The 21,063-nt window shown below is 58.0% G+C and overlaps 1 protein-coding gene across 6 annotated transcripts in view; it reads left to right on the top strand.

Annotated features, from left to right (window-relative positions):
* Positions 1 to 650: 650 nt before the first annotated feature.
* LOC117651910 (A-kinase anchor protein 1, mitochondrial) overlaps positions 651 to 21,063 on the top strand; it is a 32,691-nt gene continuing 12,278 nt past the window's right edge. Inside the window, exons 1-2 of one of the 6 annotated variants that reach the window (XM_034396468.1) lie at positions 651 to 849; positions 11,100 to 11,169. The gene's annotated coding sequence lies outside the window, so the exon portion shown is untranslated. Of the gene's footprint in view, positions 850 to 1,006; positions 1,026 to 1,279; positions 1,413 to 11,099; positions 11,170 to 17,252; positions 17,514 to 21,063 lie in introns of those variants that run through there. The other 5 variants (XM_034396474.1, XM_034396471.1, XM_034396473.1 and 2 more) reach the window with 5 other exon arrangements.

Consider the following 21,063-nt stretch of genomic DNA (forward strand, 5'->3'; position numbering starts at 1 on the left):
CTCGTCGACACGAAGAGAAGCCACCAGCCGGCCGGCAGGCGTGTTGGGTTGATGGACCCCGAGGCCTGGTAGGTTAAGAATTTGCCAAATGACTTATGTTAATTCAATTCAGAAAGTTTGTTTCGGGTCTGCTAATTTGTGCCGCACTTGAATGAAAATTCAAAACAAGGTCTGAAATATCTGGATGAAATTACTGGAGGCGGGATTTAATGAACTAATTGCGAGCACTTATAATTTGATTGTTTGAAATAAAAATCAAACTCTGTCGCCGAAACCTCGACAACTGTTTAACTCCCAACTAACAGGCAAGTCAGTTTGAATTTCCCCGCGCATGTAGCGCGTCGGTTTGTTTGTTCTCGAACCTTCCCCCACTCGTTGGCTGTGCGAATGCTCGCGCACTGCTACCAGAGTTCTCAGCCGCAGTCCTCCACTTCGAAAAACTCGAACCAAACTGCCAAACGAATCGACGCTGACGTTCGAGCGAATTAATTCGGCACGAGGTCGGTTCGCTTGAATTTTGGCGCCGCCGTCCGCGTGCTGTCGTGCCGCGGGCCCGGCGCGAGGCTAACCGAGAAGCCTTTTGCGCGACTGTACGCGACGTTGCCGCCTCGCTCCTCGCTCGATCGCCAGAGAAAGAGAGAGCGCCGAGCGGCAACGGCAACGGCAAACGGCAAGGCGGCGCCGCTTCATGGTCCGCCATATTGTGTAGAGGTGGTGCATGTCTCGTGCTCCCCGCGTGTATTTTCCGCTGTTTCGCCCGTAAGTTGAATTATCCGCGACTCGTCGTTGAATTTGCCGGTGCTTGCAGGACCCGTCGGAGCGTGCCCTCGGCAGCAGACGTCGCTTCAGGTACGTGCGACTGCCGTCTTGTGGGCCCCGAGGACGCTTATCTCAAACGCCGGCCAGGCGGACGGGCATGGCGACCCAAAACTTCGCTCAAACTGCTCGATTTGGCGACGACATTGCTCGGCAACGTTTCGTTGGCACGGTTTCCGAACGCTCATGTTCACTGGCGCTGTGAGGAGGTACTTGTTCAGCCCGTCTCGCCTCTTGACGCTCGCACTTTACAGTGTGGGAAAGCCTCGGGCGCCTCGGCGGGGCGGACAGGCGGGTGAAGCCCTTCTCATGGCCCCGTCCACCCTCGCAATGGTCGCAATAGCAGTCAGCCAGCTCTCCCTCTACTTTGCCGCAGAGCCAGCTCTAAACTTAACCTCAACTCACTTCGTAGCCGCCTTGGGTCCCGAGTCGTTACGCTCGCTTTGTTTTTAACCCGACTTTAGGCCTACGTTCGTCTGAAGGCCTCTCCCCCTCTCTCTCGCACCCAGTCGATTGTGATTATCATCTGCAGAGGAAGATATTTTTTTTCGCTATCTTTCGACGTGGCTTCCCTCTGGGGCTTAACCCTTTGCATTGTGAGTGTCCAGTGTTTTATTTAAAGTTATGTCCCGGAAATTTGGCAACCCTCCCATGTTTACCATTGCCCCCATCTGTATTGGTTTGTTTTTGCTTGCGTTGACACAAGATCTCAATGTCTATTGGCTTAATTACATTGCTGTAATTTGTGTCCTTTCAATATGTTCTCTCTCCTATGTTTAAGAAAATTGGTGCTGTTCCAATGTTGTGCAACCGTTTCTTGTGAATGAATGCCACCTGCTGTCCATTGTTTTGTTGTGGTTTTATGACATCAGGGCTTCCATTTCCCAGTGAATTCTTTTCTATTCATATTTGAGGCTATGTATTAGTTATTTTGCATTTTCAGTCTTGAATGGATAAAATTTTACAGTGTACTGGCTGCTAGTTTAAACTTGTCAATTGTGTATATTTTCAGGCATTTGGATTTAAATTAATTGATGTCAATAGGAGAATTTATGCTTATTTTCTACCACTTTTCTCGCAGCCAAGCACATTGTGTGAGTTGACAGCTAGACTACTTTATTGCGCAGTGCGGGTTGTCAGGTTGACAGTTTGGTCGCTCATTTGCTGTGACCATGAAGGAAACGTGTAGGTAGTGGGGACTGAACAGGGGATGGGCTAAGGGAGGGGCAGGCATCTTGCCTCTGACAACATCGCCGAAGTGATGTGTGTCTGGAACCTTGCCAAAGGGAAGGAAGTTTGTGAGTTGAAACAATTAGGTGTGTAAGTAGTTAGGTGTGGGCACAGGTTTCCCACCATGAGATGTGACACATGAAATGTGTCACAATTCATACACAATTCATACACAATTCATACAGTGCTGGTTGCTACATAACACTGAAAGCACTGGATCTATGAGTCCATGTTTTTGGTGCACTCCCCCTGTGTTGCCCATCAACCTCACTAAGTAACAGTGAGAGGCTCATGCTTGACAGAGCCGTTCGTTGAGCGTCCAACCTTAAACCTTAAAACCTATCCGGACTAGGGTCCCCCAACATCTGGACATAAGGAGGGCCCAATCAAAAAATGCTACGGGGTTGGTTTGGCATATTGTTGGCCTTCTCCTGTCCGCGCCGCACTATGGCAGGTATTTATTTGCGAGTGGCGTGAGTTGGGCCAGGCAGGCCGGGCATTGCCTGCCTCCGTGCTGGTCGTCGCGTGCTTTTGTTGACTGGCTCTATGGTCAGCAGGCTGTTTCCGAGAGTCGTTTTCGTCGCTTTCTCTCTCGCACTCACGGAGCGTCCCGTATAGGTGCGAGAGAGACGGGGCGACGAAAACGACGCTCGGAATCAGTCGTGGCAGGTTTCCCGACCAAAACACCGTTCGTACCTCGTGCACCTCGTGCCTCGACGCGTGACCGCATGAATGCACTGCACAGGTGCCAATTTTTCTCTCAAACTGTCTTCCCATAGTATGTCTTCGTCTGTCTAAAATTGAAACTTGCCTGGTTAGAGCTCCTCTGATCTAGCCCTGGCCACAGCACAGGGCGCAGAGCCGCGTAGCCTCATAGCACATAGGTCAGCCAACTTTGTTGGCACAGGCCCGGCAAGACACAACAAAAAAAAAAAAAAAATAGAAAAAAAGAAGTGTCAGGAGTTTGAGGGTGCCCTACTACTCGATACGCAGTAACGGTGACTGTATAAATGTATTGTATCAGTCGTAGTATTCCAATGCGCAGTTGAAATGGCCCGGGCCCGGCTTCACCCTTTGTATTTATTATTTTTTATTGCGAAGCAGCGTACCCGTTTCTGTTTGCCAACCAGCAATTTAGTGACCTTTTTTTGTTTTTGTTTTTTCCTTTTGGGGCCGAACTTTGCAGACTTTGGCTGCCTTCACGGCTTGCGTCAATCTATACTTCCCGTTGAATCAGACGACCAGCAACGGGTCGCGCACGTGGACGACCCAGCGGGAGTCCTTTTTTTTTCTCCCCTTTCTCGGTTTTCCTGTCGAGTTTCTTGCGCGCGCTTGTGCGAGTCCGTCGTGCTGTACTCGCTGTACGGCGCGCGGGGCGCGGAGTCGGTCATTCCCTCTCTCTCGCACACTGATTCAGAGTCGTCGTCGCTCTGCCTCCCTCGCACCTGTTCGTGGCGCGCCGTGCGTGCGAGAGAGACAGAGCGACGAAACCGACTCTCTGAATCAGTCTCCTGCGGGGGACCGGGCCTAAACTGGGTCCCTCGCGTGTCCGCGTCAGCGCGTCTATGACGGTGACTTCGGCGTCCCGGCGACACCATAGTGGGAGCGCAGTGGGCGCCGGCGGCCAAAACTCTAGACGCGTTTTGAGCCCCAGAGTCGCTGGACAGGACTCGAACCAGACATGTGACCCCATCAATGGATTCCTCATTCGGAGAGCAATCCATTGGTGGGGTCACACGTTCGGTTCGAGTCCCATTTAGCGACTCTGGAGCTCGAAAGGGGTCCGGGATTTAGACCGCCTCCACCGGTCTTCTGCCCCACTGTGGGGCGGTCGCTCGGGCGCGGCCCCTATTTGCAAGTCCGCTGGGATACACGGCCCTGCTGTTTGTCGCGGTGACTCGTTCCCTTCCTCGTTAGAGTTTGTTGCGTAATTTCCCCCTCCCCTCCCCGAGTCCCTTCGGTCCAGTCGCGGTTGCCTCTTGAACGTCGGACTCCTAATCTAATCCGGCCGAAATAGAGCTGCCCTTCGCGAAGCCCGTCGAGGTGCGTGCCCGGCGTTCCAGCGCCGCGTCGCCGACGCCGTCCTCACCTTCCCGGGGTCTTCCTCCGCGCTTGGCTGGCGCTGACCCATTTAGCGTGTAGTGTTTTCGACACCGCGAGCCACGTCGCCAGCGCCTCAGCTGCCTGGGCTGCGGGGCCTTGGCCGGCCTTGGCGCTGCCAAAGTCCAGGGGCGTCCTAGGGCCGCTCGGCGGCGAGGCGAGGCGTCCGCAAGGCCCCGGGGCCTCCATTCATTGCGACCGCCTCGCAGTGTAGTCCGGGCCGGCTTCCCTGGGAGACGCTCACACTCTGGCTGGGCGAACTTCTTCGCGGCCGGCCGCCCCGCTGCCTGAAAACGGTGGGATCGCGACCTGTCCGTCGGTCGAATGTGACCGCGCCCCGGCGCCTTGCCCACGGCGGCGCCTCGCCTCGCGGGCCTTCGCGGCCTCCTGCAGGCTCCATTCCGAACCGTGCTTTCCGTCTCTCTCGCACTCGCGGGCCGGGCCGCACCGGCTGGCGGGGCCGTATCGGCCCGGTGCGGTTCGAAACGGGTTGAGCTGCACTCGATTTGCGCAACGCGGTGCAAGGCGGTGCAGCGCGGCGCACAGGACCTAGCCACCTAGCGCAACGACCGGCCGCGCAGTGGGCCAGAAGACCGGCGGCGGCGGCCAAAACTCTAGACGCGTTTTGAGCTCCAGCGTCGCTAGACAGGACTCGCAGCGAACGTGTGACCCCACCAATGGATTGCTCTCCGAACGAGGAATCCATTGGTGGGGTCACACGCTCGGTTCAAAGCCCGTCTAGCGACTCTGGTGCTCAAAACGCGTCTAGAGTTTCGGCCGCCGCCGCCGGTCTTCTGGCCCACTGTGTTTCGTCCGTCTTTGTCTGGCGCGCCGTCGCCCTCTGCGCTCCGGCCGTGGAGGAAGGAATGGCTGCTGCCAGCCGGTTTGGCCTGAATTTGATCGAGTCGGCGCTTTTTATCGCACAGTGGCGGCGGCGGTGTCGCGACTCTTGGTGGACGTAGAGGCCCTTAGGGAGCGGGGTATCGGCTCACACACACCAACACTCACTCACACTCGCTCTTCGGCGAGCGTTGCACCTTGGCGTTGACGTCACCGGCCGTAATACCTGGTGCGCTGCCAATGTGCCGGCCGAGCCTGGCGCGGCCTGGCCATAGGCCTGGCCATAGGCCTGGCGCGTACGCATTCCTGCGAGTTACTTAACAGTGGCGTAGCGGCGGGCTTAAGGCCCGAAGGCGCTCCCTCTGCTTGTCTACGGCCGGACCGGTCTACGCGCTGCGGGCCCGCAGACTGATTCCGAGAGTCGTCGCTCTGTCTCTCTCGCACCTTGACGGGACGCCCCACGAGTGCGAGAGAGACAGACTGCGGGGTGGACGGGGTGGTTGTGCTCGCGATTCAAGTCCTCGGCGTGAGGAGGTTGGCCTTTCTTCGCTGCGCGGCACACTGGCCGGCACTGCCCCCTTTCGGCCGCTTGGCCGCGAGCCACGCGTCGTTAAGTTACATATGGGTGACGCCTTTTTTCGCCCGGTCTCTGCTTATTTTTATTCCCCGACTGGATCCGTTTTGGTGACGCAACGCCGACGGGCGGTCGACGGCGGCCCCGTGCGCGCCGCCGTGCTGGCCGACGGACTGGTCGAGGTTGGGCGCGGTTCGAGTCGTTAAATCTGGCGAAAAGGGCGCTGCTCCGAGTTTTGGCTGACGGCTCGCCTCGGGTGCCGTCGCCGCCGTCGTCACTGTCCCCAAGTGCCTGACGGCCTGACGCTCGGCGGAGGCGGCCAAAGCTCTAGACGCGTTTTGAGCTCCAGAGTCGCTGAACAGGACTCGAACCGAACGTGTGACCCCACCAATGGATTCCCCGTCCGGAGAGCAATCCATTGGTGGGGTCACACGTTCGGCCCGAGTCCCATTCAGCGACTCTGGAGCTCAAAACGCGTCTAGTGTTTCGGCCGCCCCCAGCGGTCTTCTGGCCCACTGTGCGTCGGGCCGGTGCGTCGCCACCCGCGTGTGTGACTGACTGCACTCGGCGGAAACGGAGCCGCGGGCGCCGCAGCGCGCAGCGAAGGCGTGACCGCACAGCCACTTTCACTAGAGCGCGACTCTGCCGATACCCCTGGCGCCAGAGACTCCGCGGTCGCGGCCCCGGCCGCGGCTCTACCCCGCGGGGCAGCGTCTCCGCGCGGGGCGCCGTGAGCCCTCTAGCCGCGCCCTGCCTTGCCTTGCGTGACGCCGTGACGTGGTTAGCGCTGTTAATCGAAAGGCGATACTCCAATTAGCAGTGGGTGGTGCTTTCCATTACACCACACTGTAACCACCAAAACAGTCCGGCCTTTCTCCGCTTGGCGGCCCGGACAAGTGGTCGCCATTTTTCGACATTTTTTTTGCCAAGCGGGTGCTGTTGAGAAAACGCGCCCGATAGATAGGTGCGCGCGGCGTTTCTCAGAATTGACCGCCATCGGCGCACCATTAGGACTCTGTTTCAAATAATTTGCCACATTTGATGGTTATTTTGGGGGGGTTAAAAAAAATTGTTCTCAAGCGCAGGCGCGCTTGGGCGTGGTCCGAATTCTTTCTCTCGGCAGGTGTTTTTATTATGCGCGAAACAGTCGAAGGTGTCCTCGCCGTCCCAATCCTCTGTCTCTCTTAATCGCGCTAGCACGCACACATACACGCACGCTCGCTCGCCCTCGTACGCTCTCCATTGTTTAATGCGTCTAACCGTTATGACAAAATAGACGTGAAAGTCACGAGGTCGTCAAGGTGTGCCGTGCTCGGCCATGCTTGTGCAGCTGTCACGGCGGCGCCCTGTGTTTGCCCGACGCCGTGCCAATTCAAATTGAGGAAAAAGGAAAAATTGTGCCCGACTTGGGAACGGCACCCTTCACGGTGTTCTTTTATGAAATGCGCTTTATGAAAATCAACGAGCGCCTCTACATATTTTTTTTTTTATCAGGTTAGATAAAATGTAGCGGCCGGGTCGTGTCCGGCGCTGCTCGCCAAGGCGCTGCCGCGGGTGCGAGGGAAAGACAAGGCGGCGTCGCGTGTGGCTCAATGCGTTGCAAGATAAATTTTTTTTCTCGTCTAGTGTGGTGGCAGCCCTGGAGCTTTGCCTTTCGCTCAGGCTTGCCATCTTCCCGCCCTGAATGATAACTCATCCGGAAACGGTCCGCGCGTGCCGCTTATCTGGCCGTCATTGGGGAAGGACGGCGCTCCTTGTGCTTTTTTTTTTTTTTTTTTTTTTTTTTTTTTTTTTTTTTTTTTTTTTGAAAAGTTGGCAACGGGGGCGTGGGCGGCGCCATTGATATTCGGGCCGTGCGAACTTCCGGTCCGCCTTGTACCGGAAGCGGTGCATTAGGGAGTTATTGCCATTACGTGACGGGCCGCGCGCGCCCACCGGCCCGCCACGTGAGCGTGGACACACCAATCGGACGGACTGACAACCCCAAATATCGATTCGGCGCGTCCAAAAAAAAAAAAATTAAATAAAATTTTTCTTACCCTAGTTATTTTCTTAAATTAAGCAAAATCTGTTTCGTTTTTTTCTCAGAAATTTTATTGTGATGTGTCTGTCCTTTTCCGTTTTGGAAATTTGTTGTCAGTCCTCTGAAGCCGTTCTGTAAACGTTGGTGGTTGCAAAAAATAAAAAAAGCAGAAAGAAAAGCGCGAAAGAAGAGGCTCTTGAAAGAATGAGGTGTCGCGCTGAAGGTAGTCAGGCATCACCCCGGCCTAATTGCTCCTTCGAGTGTCCCGATGGCGTGCAATTGATTCGCAGTATCTGCCGTGATTGTATCACAGCAATCGATTTGGTGTTGGAGAGGGCGCGGACGTCACGGTGTTTGTGTGGCTGCGGTTCGAGTGCCCCGTCGTCGATTTGCCAGAAGAGCGGCGCAGGCGGCCGAAACTCTGGACGCGTTTTGAGCCCCAGAGTCGCTAAATGGGACTCGAAGCGAACGTGTGACCCCCAATGGATTGCTCGTTCGGAGAGCAATCCATTGGTGGGGTCACACGTTCGGTTCGAGTACCATTTAGCGACTCTGGGGCTCAAAACGCGTCCGGGATTCGGGCCGCCTCCGCCGGTCCTCCGGCCCACTGTGCGACGGCCCGGACGGGGACTCTGTTCCCACCCCACTGCTTTCCACATCCAACCCCCCGGGGCCCGCCAGGACCCGCGACGCTGCCTTGACCTTTGCCGGCCCGGACTAGAGGCTGATTTCGAGCGCTCCCTTCGCCGCTCCGTCTCTGTCGCACTCCTGGGGCGTGCCGCAGCGGAGCGAGAGAGAGGGACTACGGGGACAGCCTGCCGGAGTCTGAACTAGCGCGGCCGGTCCACTGCTGGCGGCCTTTGGCGGCGTGTCGCCACCACTGCTAAATCCAGTGTCGCGGCACGACCGTACGTCGACCCTTCGCCTAGTCCAGCCGCGTAGATGAGGTGCTAATCTCGTTTGTAACCTCGCTAGTTGCTGGCGCCCCCTTTCGGCTGGAAGCCCCCTGATAAGGGGCCACGGGTTCTTCCACCGGCGCAGCAGTGGGCCCGGGTTCGAACACGCGGCGTCAATGAACCCTTGGCAAACCCAAGTCATGATCGGCCAAGTGGAGCACTGTACTGAATGCCGCTCGCTGGAGAATGACGCCGGCCAGCCCTCTCGCACTCGCCCGGCGTCCCCGACGGGTGCGAGAGAGACAGAGCGACGAAAACGACTCTCGGAATGAGTCCGCTGAGGCGGCCCAGGGCGGCCGCCCCGGAGGCCGGAACCGGTTCTGCCAAACTTGACAAAGGCGGCGTGCGGAGCAGTGCGGAGTCGTGGCTCTTTTGTTTATTGGTCCGCACTTGTTGGCGCCACCTTCAAATGTTGCACTATTGTTCCTTTCCCCGCCGAGTCCGCACGTAGTCCGCACCGCGACCCTCGGTCTGTCTGTCTCACTCGCACCCTTTTATTCGCGGCAGAGAAAGGCGTGCGGGTGACACGTTGCTTTTCCCGGGTTGGCTGCCGGCAGCATCTTGCGGCTATTTCGGGCGCCGCGGCCCTGTTGTCTGCCCTCGTCGCTCTGTCTCTGTCGCACTCGCGGGGCTGTCCGTGAGCTGAGACGGTTTGGAGGTGCTCGGCCCTTCCCACAGTGGGCCAGAAGACCGGTGGAGGCGTCCAAAACTCTAGACGCGTTTTGAGCTCCAGAGTCGCTGAACAGAACTCGAACCGAACGTGTGACCCCGCACCGATGGATTCCTCGTTCGGAGAGCAATCCATTGGTGGGGTCACACGTTCGGTTCGGGTGCCATTCAGCGACTGGAGCTCAACCCGTCCGGGATTTTGGCCGCCTCCACCAGTCTTCTGGCCCACTGTGCTTGGCCTAACGGGCCGAGGCCTGGTGTCCGCGGCCGTGCCGCCGTGCGGGTGGAAGTGGAAAAGCACGAGCGTGCCCAAGGTTTCCACACGTGATTCGACGGCCAATCATGCGTTCCGATCTGAATCTCGGCCCGGGCACATGTCCTACACCGAAAAACAAGTTTTTAATGTCGTTTGTTTTACTCTCGCTGCTGGCGCTTTCCGCGAGGGGTTCGATAGGGGTTTTGTTTTGGATGTTTGTAACGTAATGCCTTTATCGGCAGCCGCCGCCCCCGCGAGCCATTGATGGAATTTGGGCGGGAGGAAGGGTTACACTAGGAAAAAAGTACGAAGAAAGCTAAAATTTTAACTTCTTAATAACGCCTTTTTAAACTGTCAATTTTTTTGGTAGCCATTTTTTTTGTTTTGCAGCTATGTATATTTTGTGGCCATAATTTATTTTGGAAACTCGTAATTTTTAGTGTTCAATTTTTTAAAACCCGGGCGTGCTTTTCCTTTCCGCGTGTATTTCGAAAGTGGTCGCGTTGTGCGTCTAGAATGCCACGCCTGCCGATTCCATTGAGACCGTGTTACCAAACGCCGCGCCGCGCTGCCGGCGTGGTGATCGCCCGCCTGGACGTTTACCCGGAATGGTCGAGCCTTCTCGATCGGATTTCGCGGCGTGCGGTCTTTACAGTGGAGTCGCGGATCGAGCTCTAGCTAGCGAGGTCTCATTTCATTTAACCACGCCGGGTGCCATTGACATCATGGCCCGTCCTGGGCCCGTCCCTTCCCCCATTTTCATAACTAATTGCAAACTTTCTGCATAAATTGAGTTTTGTTTTGTTTTTTTCCTGGTTCATTTTTGATGGTGTGTGGCGAAAAAACGTCGCAGTTTGGTGGTGCTGGTTTAGCAGTGCACTCGTCTGCGAGGCGCGAGGGGACAGCGGAATGCTTGTCTAGCTGTCGCGGTCAAAGTTTTTTTTTTTTTTTTTTTTGCCCTGCAAGGCGCTGAGGAGGTGATTCCTTGCATGATGCTTTCGACGCGTCGCTTTCGTATACGTACAACGCAGTTCGGGCAGTTCAAAAGAGGCGAGTGTGTACTGTAGTAACATTGGTAGACTTGGTGTCAGTCGACTCTGTTGTTGTTGTTGACACCTGCCGGTGTAGGCCCCGGTCATCGCCACGCCCCCGCGCCCGGCGGCCCGGCGGGCGGGCTTGTCCGCCACACTGTAGTCCCGTTGAGGTCTGCGCGGCTCGGCGTTCCGGAGCGTGGCCGCCGTGCCGCGGTATTCGTTAATTGGGCCCGGTAAAGGGCTCGCGCTTCCCTGGCAACAACTTTTCGCCGACATGATCTTCATTTTCTTTGTTTTTGTTGTTTTTGTTTCGATTATCGCGCGCGACTGTATAGTACTGTGGTTGTACGGCGCGCGGCGCGGCGTTGTGCCTTCCCTCGGTTCGGTTCGGTCAGCACGCGCGAGTCCCGTGCGGAGGCCCCCGCCGCCCCGCCACGCTGTTTGGGCTCGGCAAAGACATTACGGATTGTTACAGCAGTTGCATCACGGTCGCCTGATAATTTCAAGTCCGCCGACCGCCGTTTATTTTTATTCTTCGACTGTTTGCAACTTTGTGGTGGACTCGGACTTGATCCCTGTGCTTTGCTTTGTTTGTTTTCAGGGATCCTCGTGCGTGTGTGTGTGTGTGACGCGAGCGTCGTCTACTTCGCGGATCTGGCGTCAGACTTCAGGTAAGCCTTTCCACCTGCTTGTTTTATAAACGAATCATCCGTTCCATTTTCTTTTTCGTTTGAGTTCGTTCGCTCGCCCCCTCTGGGGACACGCAGTGTCTCTCGCTCAGATTGGAAAGGGGGGGGGGAGTGTCAAGGTCACGGCGAGTTGATTGGGGCCTTAAGTGGATTTGGATTTCAAGAAGGGTACAAAGTGGGGGCGCAGGTTCCTTTCTCTCTCCCGGCTTCCTCGTGATGCCGAGAGTCGTGTTCGTCGGTCTGTCTCTCTCGCACCCACACGGGACGCCCCACGAGTGCGAGAGAGACAGAGCGACGAAAGCGGCTCTCAGTCTGCCGCTGCCTGATAACCCCTCCGAGTCGTTACACGGGCCGCGCTGCATTTTGCGACTTAGTCGGCCCATGGCATGGCGGCCCATCGGCCCATGGCATGGCGAAACCCATCGATCGACGCGAGCCGGACGTGAGTGGCGTGTGTGGCGGCGGGGGCGCGTCTCTCTCGCACTCACGGCGCGCCCCGCCCGGGCGCGACGGAGACGACACGAGAACGCGCGCTCCGTTCGGAACTCACCTCTCTGGCCAGTGCAGTACACTGTCTCTCGCGAACGGCAGGGGGAGTCTGCATTGTTTTGATTGGCCGTCATTCCCGGATTTGGCTTTCGGATTCCTGGGGCGCGCCGCTCCTGTCCTGCTGCAGCACACAGTCTGGCTGTGCTGCATGGCGATGCCCGCGCCACTGTAGGGCGTGACTTTGAGTTGGAAGAGTGCAGTTTGTTTTCGTTTTTGCCGAGAGAGTGTTCCTGGCGCGAGCCGCGAGCTACAGGGAATTCCACTGTCACATGCCGCAGCCGTCTCTCTCGCACCTACTTCGGGACGCCCCATGAGTGCGAGAGAGACAGAGCGACGAAAACCACTCGCAGAATCGGTCTGCCGGCTGAACCGCTTTTGCGAGGGGGTGGTTCCGCCCAGTCGGGAAGCGCGCGCGTGGAGTGGGCAGCGACCAGCGGGGCAAATCGAAATGTGGTTCGATTTTGATTTGGGGAGGGGGGCTAAGTGGCGGTTTGGTTCAGGGCCGTCTGGTGTGCGCGACGACCAATGACTCACGGGGGCGGCCCCGCTGGGCCCCGCTGGGGGCGGCTTAGGGGGGCGGGGGTTGTTTGGTAAATGATGACTACGGCCATCCAGGCGGTCTAAGGTCGTGTCTGTGCTGCAGACTGATTCCGAGAGTCGTGCTCGTCGCTGTCTCTCTCGCACTTATTCGAGGTGCCTCACGAGTGCGAGAGAGACAGAGCGACGAAACCGACTCTCGGAATCAGTGTGCTGGGCTATTGGATTGCGCGAAGCCACCCCCTGGACTGGAAGCCCCGACGAACGTCGTCCTCGTTTTCTGCGACCGCCTGGAAATTCCACCGAGCGTTCTAGACTTCCTGTCGCTGTTGGCACGATTGGGAAAAGTCCTTTAGCTTGACACCGGACGGACGCACCGACAGGGATTTCCCATGCGTTTGCGGCCATGCAAATTTTATTTTTATTTTTTTCTCGTCTGCCGATTTTTTTTTCCTTTCCCCGAGGGTCCGCCGCCTGAACGCTTGTTGACGTGTTCGGCCCTATCGGCCGGCGTCGCGGCGCTGCTGGCGGGCCGATGCGGAACGCGGTCGCTCTGTCTCTCTCGCACCCGCACGGCCCGCAGGGGCAGCCCCACGAGTGCGAGAGAGACAGCGCGCCGTTCGGAGCGAGCCCGCCGGCCGTGCCGCGGGCCCCAGGCTGCGACGTCGCGACGCCGCGTCCAAGTGTTTTTTGACATTTTATCAGCGCAGGCGTGCAGCCCACTGTGAGGGGCGCCCAGTGTACAGTGTACTCTACCTGCTCCGCGGCGCGAGGCGCGCGAGGCCCGCCGGTTGAACGTTGCTTCTTGGTTTGGAAATGGCTTCGCGGTGCCGGCCTGGGTGCGAGAGAGACGGAGCGACAGTGTGGTGGCGGGCCGTGCGGCGTGACTAGCGCAGCGGTTCTCAACCTTTCTCGGCTCGCGACCCCAAATTTGAAGCCAAAAATTTCCGCGACCCCCCGGAAAAATTTCGCGACCCCACGGGACCCCTCCTTTAACATGCCACGGCGTCTGATCCGAGGCGGGCAGTTTGCTCCCTTAACAGGCAACTGGTCTTTGGACCTTCCTTTAGCATGCCTTTGTTACGGAGTGCAATTATCAGTCTTAGTTTGGGAGCAGTATTGTCTCAAAGTTGGCCAAAACCCTCAGAAATGTATATGAAAAATCGTGTTTTGGGCTGATTTTAAGCAGCCACAGCGTCTGATCCGAGGCGGGCATTTTGCTCCCTCAACGGGCAGTTGGTCTTTGGACCTTCCTTTAGCATGCCTCTGTTACGGAATGCGATTATCAGTCTTAGTTTGGGAGCAGTATTGTCTCAAAGTTGGCCAAAACGCTCAGAAATGTCTATGAAAAATCGTGTTTTGGGCCGATTTTAAGCAGCCACTGCGTCTGATCCGAGGCGGGCATTTTGCTCCCTCAACGGGCAGTTGGTCTTTGGATCTTCCTTTAGCATGCCTCTGTTACGGAGTGCGATTATCAGTCTTAGTTTGGGAGCAGTATTGTCTCAAAGTTGGCCGAAACGGTCAGCAGTGTCTTTGAAAAATCGTGTTTTGGGCCGATTTTAAGCAGCCACTGCATCTGATCCGAGGCGGGCATTTTGCTCCCTCAACGGGCAATTGGTCTTTGGACCTTCCTTTAGCATGCCTCTGTTACGGAGTGCGATTATCAGTCTTAGTTTGGGAGCAGTATTGTCTCAAAGTTGGCCGAAACGGTCAGCAGTGTCTTTGAAAAATCGTGTTTTGGGCCGATTTTAAGCAGCCACTGCGTCTGATCCGAGGCGGGCATTTTGCTCCCTCAACGGGCAGTTGGTCTTTGGACCTTCCTTTAGCATGACTTTGTTACGGAGTGCAATTATCAGTCTTAGTTTGGGAGCAGTATTGTCTCAAAGTTGGCCGAAACGCTCAGAAATGTCTATGAAAAATCGTGTTTTGGGCCGATTTTAAGCAGCCACTGCGTCTGATCCGAGGCGGGCATTTTGCTCCCTCAACGGGCAATTGGTCTTTGGACCTTCCTTTAGCATGCCTTTGTTACGGAGTGCGATTATCAGTCTTAGTTTGGGAGCAGTATTGTCTCAAAGTTGACCAAAATAGTCACAACGATTTTTCAAAGACACTTGCGACCGTTTTGATCGACTTTGAGACAATACTGCTCCCAAACTAAGACTGACAATCGCACTCCGTAACAAAGGCATGCTAAAGGAAGGTCCAAAGACCAATTGCCCGTCGAGGGAGCAAAATGCCCGCCTCGGATCAGACGCAGTGGCTGCTTAAAATCGGCCCAAAACACGATTTTTCGTAGACATTTCTGAGCGTTTCGGCCAACTTTGAGACAATACTGCTCCCAAACTAAGACTGATAATTGCACTCCGTAACAAAGTCATGCTAAAGGAAGGTCCAAAGACCGATTGCCCGTTGAGGGAGCAAAATGCCCGCCTCGGATCAGACGCAGTGGCTGCTTAAAATCGGCCTAAAACACGACCCCAGCATCGCCGCGACCCCTTAAAAAAATTTCGCGACCCCGCTTGGGGTCGCGACCCTAAGGTTGAGAACCACTGGACTAGCGTGACTGGCCGGGCTTCGACTCGCTCCACCCTTCAGCTCACCCGCCTTGCCGCCCCGCGCCTCGCAGTGCACTGGACAGGGCTTACCGCGGGCTTGCCCCGGCTTACCGTTCCGTTCGCCGGGCTTATTTACTACTGTAGGCCCTCGTAACGAGGCTTGCGTTCCGCCCGCTGTTCCTCCCAGTGGCGCAGCCGGCCGGGAAGGCGCACTCACTTTTGGCAGTTCGCGCACAGTGGGCCAGAAGACCAGTGGAGGCGGCCCAAAGTCTGGACGCGTTTTGAGCTCCAGAGTCGCTAAATGGGACTCGAACCGAACGTGTGACCCCACCAATGGATTCCTCGTTCGGAGAGCGATCCATTGGTGGGGTCATTCTTTGGCCCGCTGTGTCGCGGTGTAAAGTTTCGCCCAAGTTTCTTTCCGCCCTAAAAATTTAAAAGTGCCTTTCTTTTCCAAACCGAGTTTCTTTGCGTCTTTTTGAGCGTTTTTAAGTTTGCCAAGTTGCGGCCAGTTCATTTTTCGCCAAGTTGGCATTTGGTGATGCGGTCGCCAAGGGGTTGTCGTTTGGTCGGCAGGGGGCCTCGGGGCCTTGGGAGACTGCGTGCAGCAGACTGAATCCGAGAGTCGTTTTCGTCGCTCTGTCTCTCTCGCACCCACGCGGGACGCCCCATGGGTGCGAGAGAGACGGAGCGACGAAAACGACTCTCAGTGTGCTGGGTGCGGCGGGGTGCCCGGAGAGGCACATCTGCTGCGGCTAGGTCCGGTGCCGGCCGGTGCCGGGCTGTCCGGTTTGTGACCCCGCGACCTCGGCTCGGTACACCGCGCCGCGTATGCCGGCCCTCCGCGTACAGTACCCCACCATTCACTACGGCACTACGAAAAATATTTATAGCTTTGAAACGCGAAACACTCGTCTCGTTTGTTGACATTATTAAAATAGTAGTTGTTGGGCCTTTTTTTTTTCAAATTTTTGCCGCAGCATGTTGCTGCAATGAGAGGTGATTGGGAACGTGTATCGGCTGGTTGCAATTGGTCGCATGACCTATCGGTGCCACCCATTAAGACTGTGCGTGTGTGTGTGTGTGTGTGTGGCACGTACGTAGCCGGGCGCGTTAGATACGTCGCAGATTGGCATACTAGGTGAGATAGGGGTGGGTTGGTGGGTTCGATCGCCTTGCTAGATATGTAGAGTAGACTAGTCGCACTTGCGGAGTATGTCAGTGTGTGCGGTTAGAGGTTCGTGCGACGGGCGGGGCAGAAACGAGTGTGTAATTAGCTCAGTAATATTTGAACTCGAACGCAGTGATCAACAACGCTTTGCGTTTCACTTGTGTTGCTCAAGGCGCGCAACTGAGGCAAGGACCTTACGGAGCGCAGTGGGCCAAAGACCCACCAATGATTCCTCGTTCGCTCCGAGTCCTGTTCGGCGACCCTGGAGCTCAAAACGCGTCTAGAGTTTGGGCCGGCTCCACCGGTCTTCTGGCCCACTGTGCGGGGGTGGGTTTTCAAATTGGCGGAATGCAAGGGAAGTGTGCCTGTTTTCCATCCTTGGCCGTGTTGGCTCAGCTGCGCCCGGCCGGCGCCTCGCAGTGTATGCCCTTCCGTTGACGCAGGTGTCGCCGCGACGCCATCGAGCAGTCTGTCTCTCTCGCACTCATGGGGCGTTCCGGGTCGGTGCGAGAGAGACAGACCGATGAAACGACTTTTCGGAATCGAGGGGCCGCGTGGTTGGCGGCAAATTGATAATCGGAAAGCGAGGTGTCATGGCGGCGGCACTGCGCCGCCGAATTCTATCTGCCCCTCTATCCGCGTCTATCATCTTGTAGCCGCGTCTATCGCCGTCTTCTATCCTCGTCTGGCCTAGACAGCCTCGCATAGCAACGCCCCGCGTCCGCGTCCGCTCATTAGTGGGAGGAAGCGGTTTTACGGCGGGAGTTTTAAAATTTAAAAAACAGCTGGAACGAAAACAAACCTACCGGCCAACGCGTGTGCGTGCGTGTGTGTGTGTGTGTGAGGGGGTAATTTAATGTAACTTAGTTCAAAGCAAACTCGCCAAAGTCCGAGCAATGTTGTGACCATTCTCAAACGGGATTTATTTTGTTCTTTTTTTTGTTTCGCGTGTAGGCGTGGTGCGTACTGGAGCAATCTGGTCGGAATGAACGAACGTCCCGTATTGCACATCACGGCGTTTAGCGCGCACTCGGCTCACGCGCCCGGTGCCGGCCTGGCCTGCCGGCTCGCGGGCTGGCTCCCCGCGGCACCGCGGCCCGCTGCCAGTGTGTGTGTGTGTGTGTGTGTGTGTGTGGCTGCGCGACCGCTTGGTGCGGCTGGTCACGGCGCGGCCGGTACGCGCATGCGCGCTGCCTCCCGGGCCCCCTTTGGCTGGCTTTGGAGGCAGCAGGCTGCTCGCCAGCCAGCCCAGCCAGCCCAGCAGGCAGTAGTCAGTCGCCGCCACGTGGTGCACCGTGCCGCACGGGGTCTCTGCCGCGAGTCGCGAAAGCCCAGCTCGTGTCTGTCTGTCTGTGTGTGTGTGTCTGTGAGTGAGTGTCGGTGTGCGCACGTTGTGCCCCCGTCGGGGTGGATCGTTTTGTAGAGTACGGTGGAGTGGTTGTCAGCCTGCCATTGGATTGCCGTCGCCCAGGACTGGCTTACCGTTCCTCATGGCGCCCTGTCAACAGGATGAGGTGAGTGTGGTGTCCGTGCCCGCGGCGTGTTCTGTCTGCTCTTCGCGGCCGTGCCGTGCCGCGCCGCGTGCCGACGGGGCGTGTGCCGCGGCGTGCTGGCCGCCACGGCGCGCCCATATGGCGCCCACAGGTGCCACAGGGCGTGAGCGGACGGAGCGTGGCGTCGACGGCGACCTGGTGGTCCCGGTGGTCGGCGCGCCGCCGCCCCTGTTGCGCGCCGTGCGCGACGTCCTTGCCGGCCTCGAAGGACACGCGGCCGCCGGTTGAGGCAGGGACTTCCTGGCGCGACGCGGACCGCCGGGCGGTGCCGAAGATCGCTCTGTCTCTCTCGCGCCCGTGGGGCTCTCCGTGAGGGTGCGAGAGAGACGGAGCGACAAAGTTCTGGATCGCTCGGCAGGCTCGCGCTCTAGTTCGGGGTGTCCTGGTTGTCAGTGCCGTCTGGAAGGAGCTGGCCCCGCGTGGTTCCGCGGCCCCCCTGTGGCCGTCGCGTGGCCCCAACCCTCCCCCACCCCCTGCGCCGGAGCCGGGCCCGCCGGGCCGCCCCCTTATGTAACAATTTGCGAATGGCGCTTCTGGTGTCGCACCCGGTTTATCTCTGCGAATTGGTTTATTTTTTTTCCGTCTGGCCTGTTTGGCGCCCGTCGCTGCGCGGCGCTGCCCGGCCGGCCGCGGGAGGGGAGATGGAGTTGACGTTTCCGGACCGAGGACGCTAGAGAAGCCATCGGAGTGTGAATGAAATCACGTTGACGTGCACTGCAGCGTTTATTTATCTTTTTTTGCGCTTTGCCAGTATTAACTCGTTGGCCGTCGGCCGGGAATGTGGCGCGGAATGTGAAATGCTGCCAAATTGGAGGCGGCGCGGCGTTGTGTGGCTGGGCTTTGCGCTGGAAGCGGGCTCACCGCCGCCATGCCGCCCCGCCCGTCGGAGCCCTCTCCAGTTCCAGCCGGTGCCTTGCCCCTTCTCCAGCGGCGGGCCCCTCTCTTCCCTCTCTCTCCTCCGGCCCCTCCAGGCGTCCGGGCGGCCACTCAGTCACTCATACGGACATGCCTGCGTGTGCGCGCCAACGGCGCAAACAGTGCCGTGCCGGCTGGGAGTGACTGGGGCGACGCAAAGTGGATTTGTCAGGAGACCGGCGCCGGCTGCCAAAATTCAAGACGCGTCTTGAGCTCCAGAGTCGCTATAAACGACTCGAACCGAACGTGTGACCCCACCAATGGATTGCTCTCCGAGCGAGGAATCCATTGGTGGGGTCATACGCTCGGTTCGAGTCCTGTTTAGCGACTCGGGAGCTCAAAACGCGTTAAGAATTTTGGCCGCCTCCGCCGGTCTTCTGGCAAATCCACTGTGCGGCCGGCCAGCCCGCGCAGCGTGTCGCCCTGCGGTGCTGTTTTGGCGGCCGCCGCACCGTGAAAAGTTAGCCTGTCACTTGACGGACAGTGTGGTGGCTAATTTTCCGAGTAGCCATCAAACTCGTTGACGACGTTGTTGTGACAAGTTTCGGAGCTTTGATGAAATTGTCATCGTTTTCGAGCGATGAAAATGGCATCCGCGCTTCCAGGCGCGATCTTCCGTCCGCCTTGAAAGTAAAAGTGTTTTTGGCGGGCCTCGCCGCGAGCCTGGCCCGGCAGGCCCGGCAGGCCCGGCCTGTCCCGCTGGCCGCGGCGGCGTGTCCTCAAGGATGCGTCCGGCAGGCGTCCTTGGGCCCCACTCTGCCGCGCTCCGCGTGGCGGCTAGGCTAGGCTAGGCCGGGGCCCGGCCGGTGACTGGGCGGAAACGGGTTGGTTGAGTGCTGTTGTTTGAATTGACCGCCCCCCGGCCGACAGAGACGCGCGGCGTGGGTGTTTTTGTTTTTATCGCACGTCGCTGTCGCGGGGGTAACGCCTGTCTGCCTGTCCGCCCGTCTGTCCGCCTGACTGATGAGAATTTGGCGGGCGGCCAGTGCCTTTGGCCCCGCACACTGCTACTGTGCACCGAGGAGTATGTACGTACATAGCACCTCACGTTGTTCGCCCCCTGGCGTCCACTGCTCTCCTTGTGGCGCTGCGCTAAAATTGGCTGGAACTTTTCAACACTAGGAACGCAAGTGCGTTTCTGGAACTGAAAAGAAATGACAGTGTATCCCCGCTGCAACACGCAAATTTTATTTTACTATCGCCTGTTTTTCTTGGCTGTGTCGGCCCTTGTTTTGCGGGGGTCTTACCGCACGTGAGGTAACTGTGATGTTTGTGCTGGCTGTTGCGGTGGGCTTGGTGGCACACTGCTCCGGCCGGCTGGCTGTGCTGCACAGTGGGCCAGAAGACCGGTGTAGGCAGTCAAAATCCAGTACGCGTTTTGAGCTGCAGAGTCGCTGAATGGGACTCGAACCGAACGTGTGACCCCACCAATGGATTCCTCGTTCGGAGAGCAATCCATTGGTGGGGTCACACGCTCGGTTCGAGTCCCGGTTTGCGACACTGGAGTTCAAAACGCGTCTAGGGTTGGCTGGCGCGCTGGGTTTGGCTGCTACAATGTATTGGCCGGCCTTGCGGTGGGCTGACGGCAGGCTGACGGGCTCAGGTGCTGAGACGCAGTGGCGCGTCGATTACCATGTGGCTATCTGGGCGTCCCAATTAGTGCGAGTGGTCTGGCCGGAGAGAGGGAGAGAGAGAGATGGACGGTGGCAGGCAGGGCGGGCACTACTGCGCCGCGAGACGAGACGGTCGGCCGGCCGCCGGGTTGACACGTTGACACCGGGTTATGGAAATGTTGCCATAAAACGGGGCTGTGTGTTCCGGGACGTTCCAGCCGACGTTCCGGGCTTTGCGGTGGAGCCGTTCTCCTTGGGGCGGGCCTGGCCGACGGGCTGGCCGAGGGCCTTGCGGTGCCCCGCGGACTCATCGAGTTGGGTTCGGGATGAGCCTGGCGGCAGTGGCGGCCCCGCCACCTGTTCGAGCGCGCGCGGGGGGCGGGCGGTCGCGACGTTAGGCTACTGGTCTTCCCTCGTGTCTGGCCGACCACGGTCTGACGGGCTGCCATCGGGCGACCGCCAGCGACCGCCCCGGACCGCCCCCCGTCGGACGCGTTGGACGCACGCTTTGCCGTGGGAACGTCTCAGCCGCGTCCACCGCACGCGGCTGCAGCCCTGTCCGCCAGTGTGCACACACACAGTGCACCGCCCGCCGCCTTGATCGCGATGCAAGGTCACTGTGTGGCCGCAAAATGTCCGCAGTGTCTGTGTGTCGTGGTCTCGGAGCCTGTGGTGCTTTGCAGGACCGTGCACACGCCCTTTGCGCGTTCGTCCGTCCGTCCTGCTCGCTGCCATGCAAATGTCAAGGAGCCCCCCTTGATTGACACGCCGTGTGACCCCTTTTCTCCAGTCGCGCCGCGGTCGATTTCTTGGCCGAAAAGCTCCTCCTCCTCGTGCCGGTGGTTCGATTCCCACCGGGGTGAGCACATGTTCCCCCGCCCACTTCGTGTGTGCGTGCGTGTGTGTGTGTGTGATGTGTCACACGAATCCGCGGCCCCCCTTCGACGTGACGCGATGCAGCTCGCGGTGTGTGAGTCACTTGC

This window comes from Thrips palmi, unplaced genomic scaffold (assembly GCF_012932325.1).
Source record: "Thrips palmi isolate BJ-2018 unplaced genomic scaffold, TpBJ-2018v1 HiC_scaffold_6, whole genome shotgun sequence".
NCBI classification, from domain to species: Eukaryota; Metazoa; Arthropoda; class Insecta; order Thysanoptera; family Thripidae; genus Thrips; species Thrips palmi.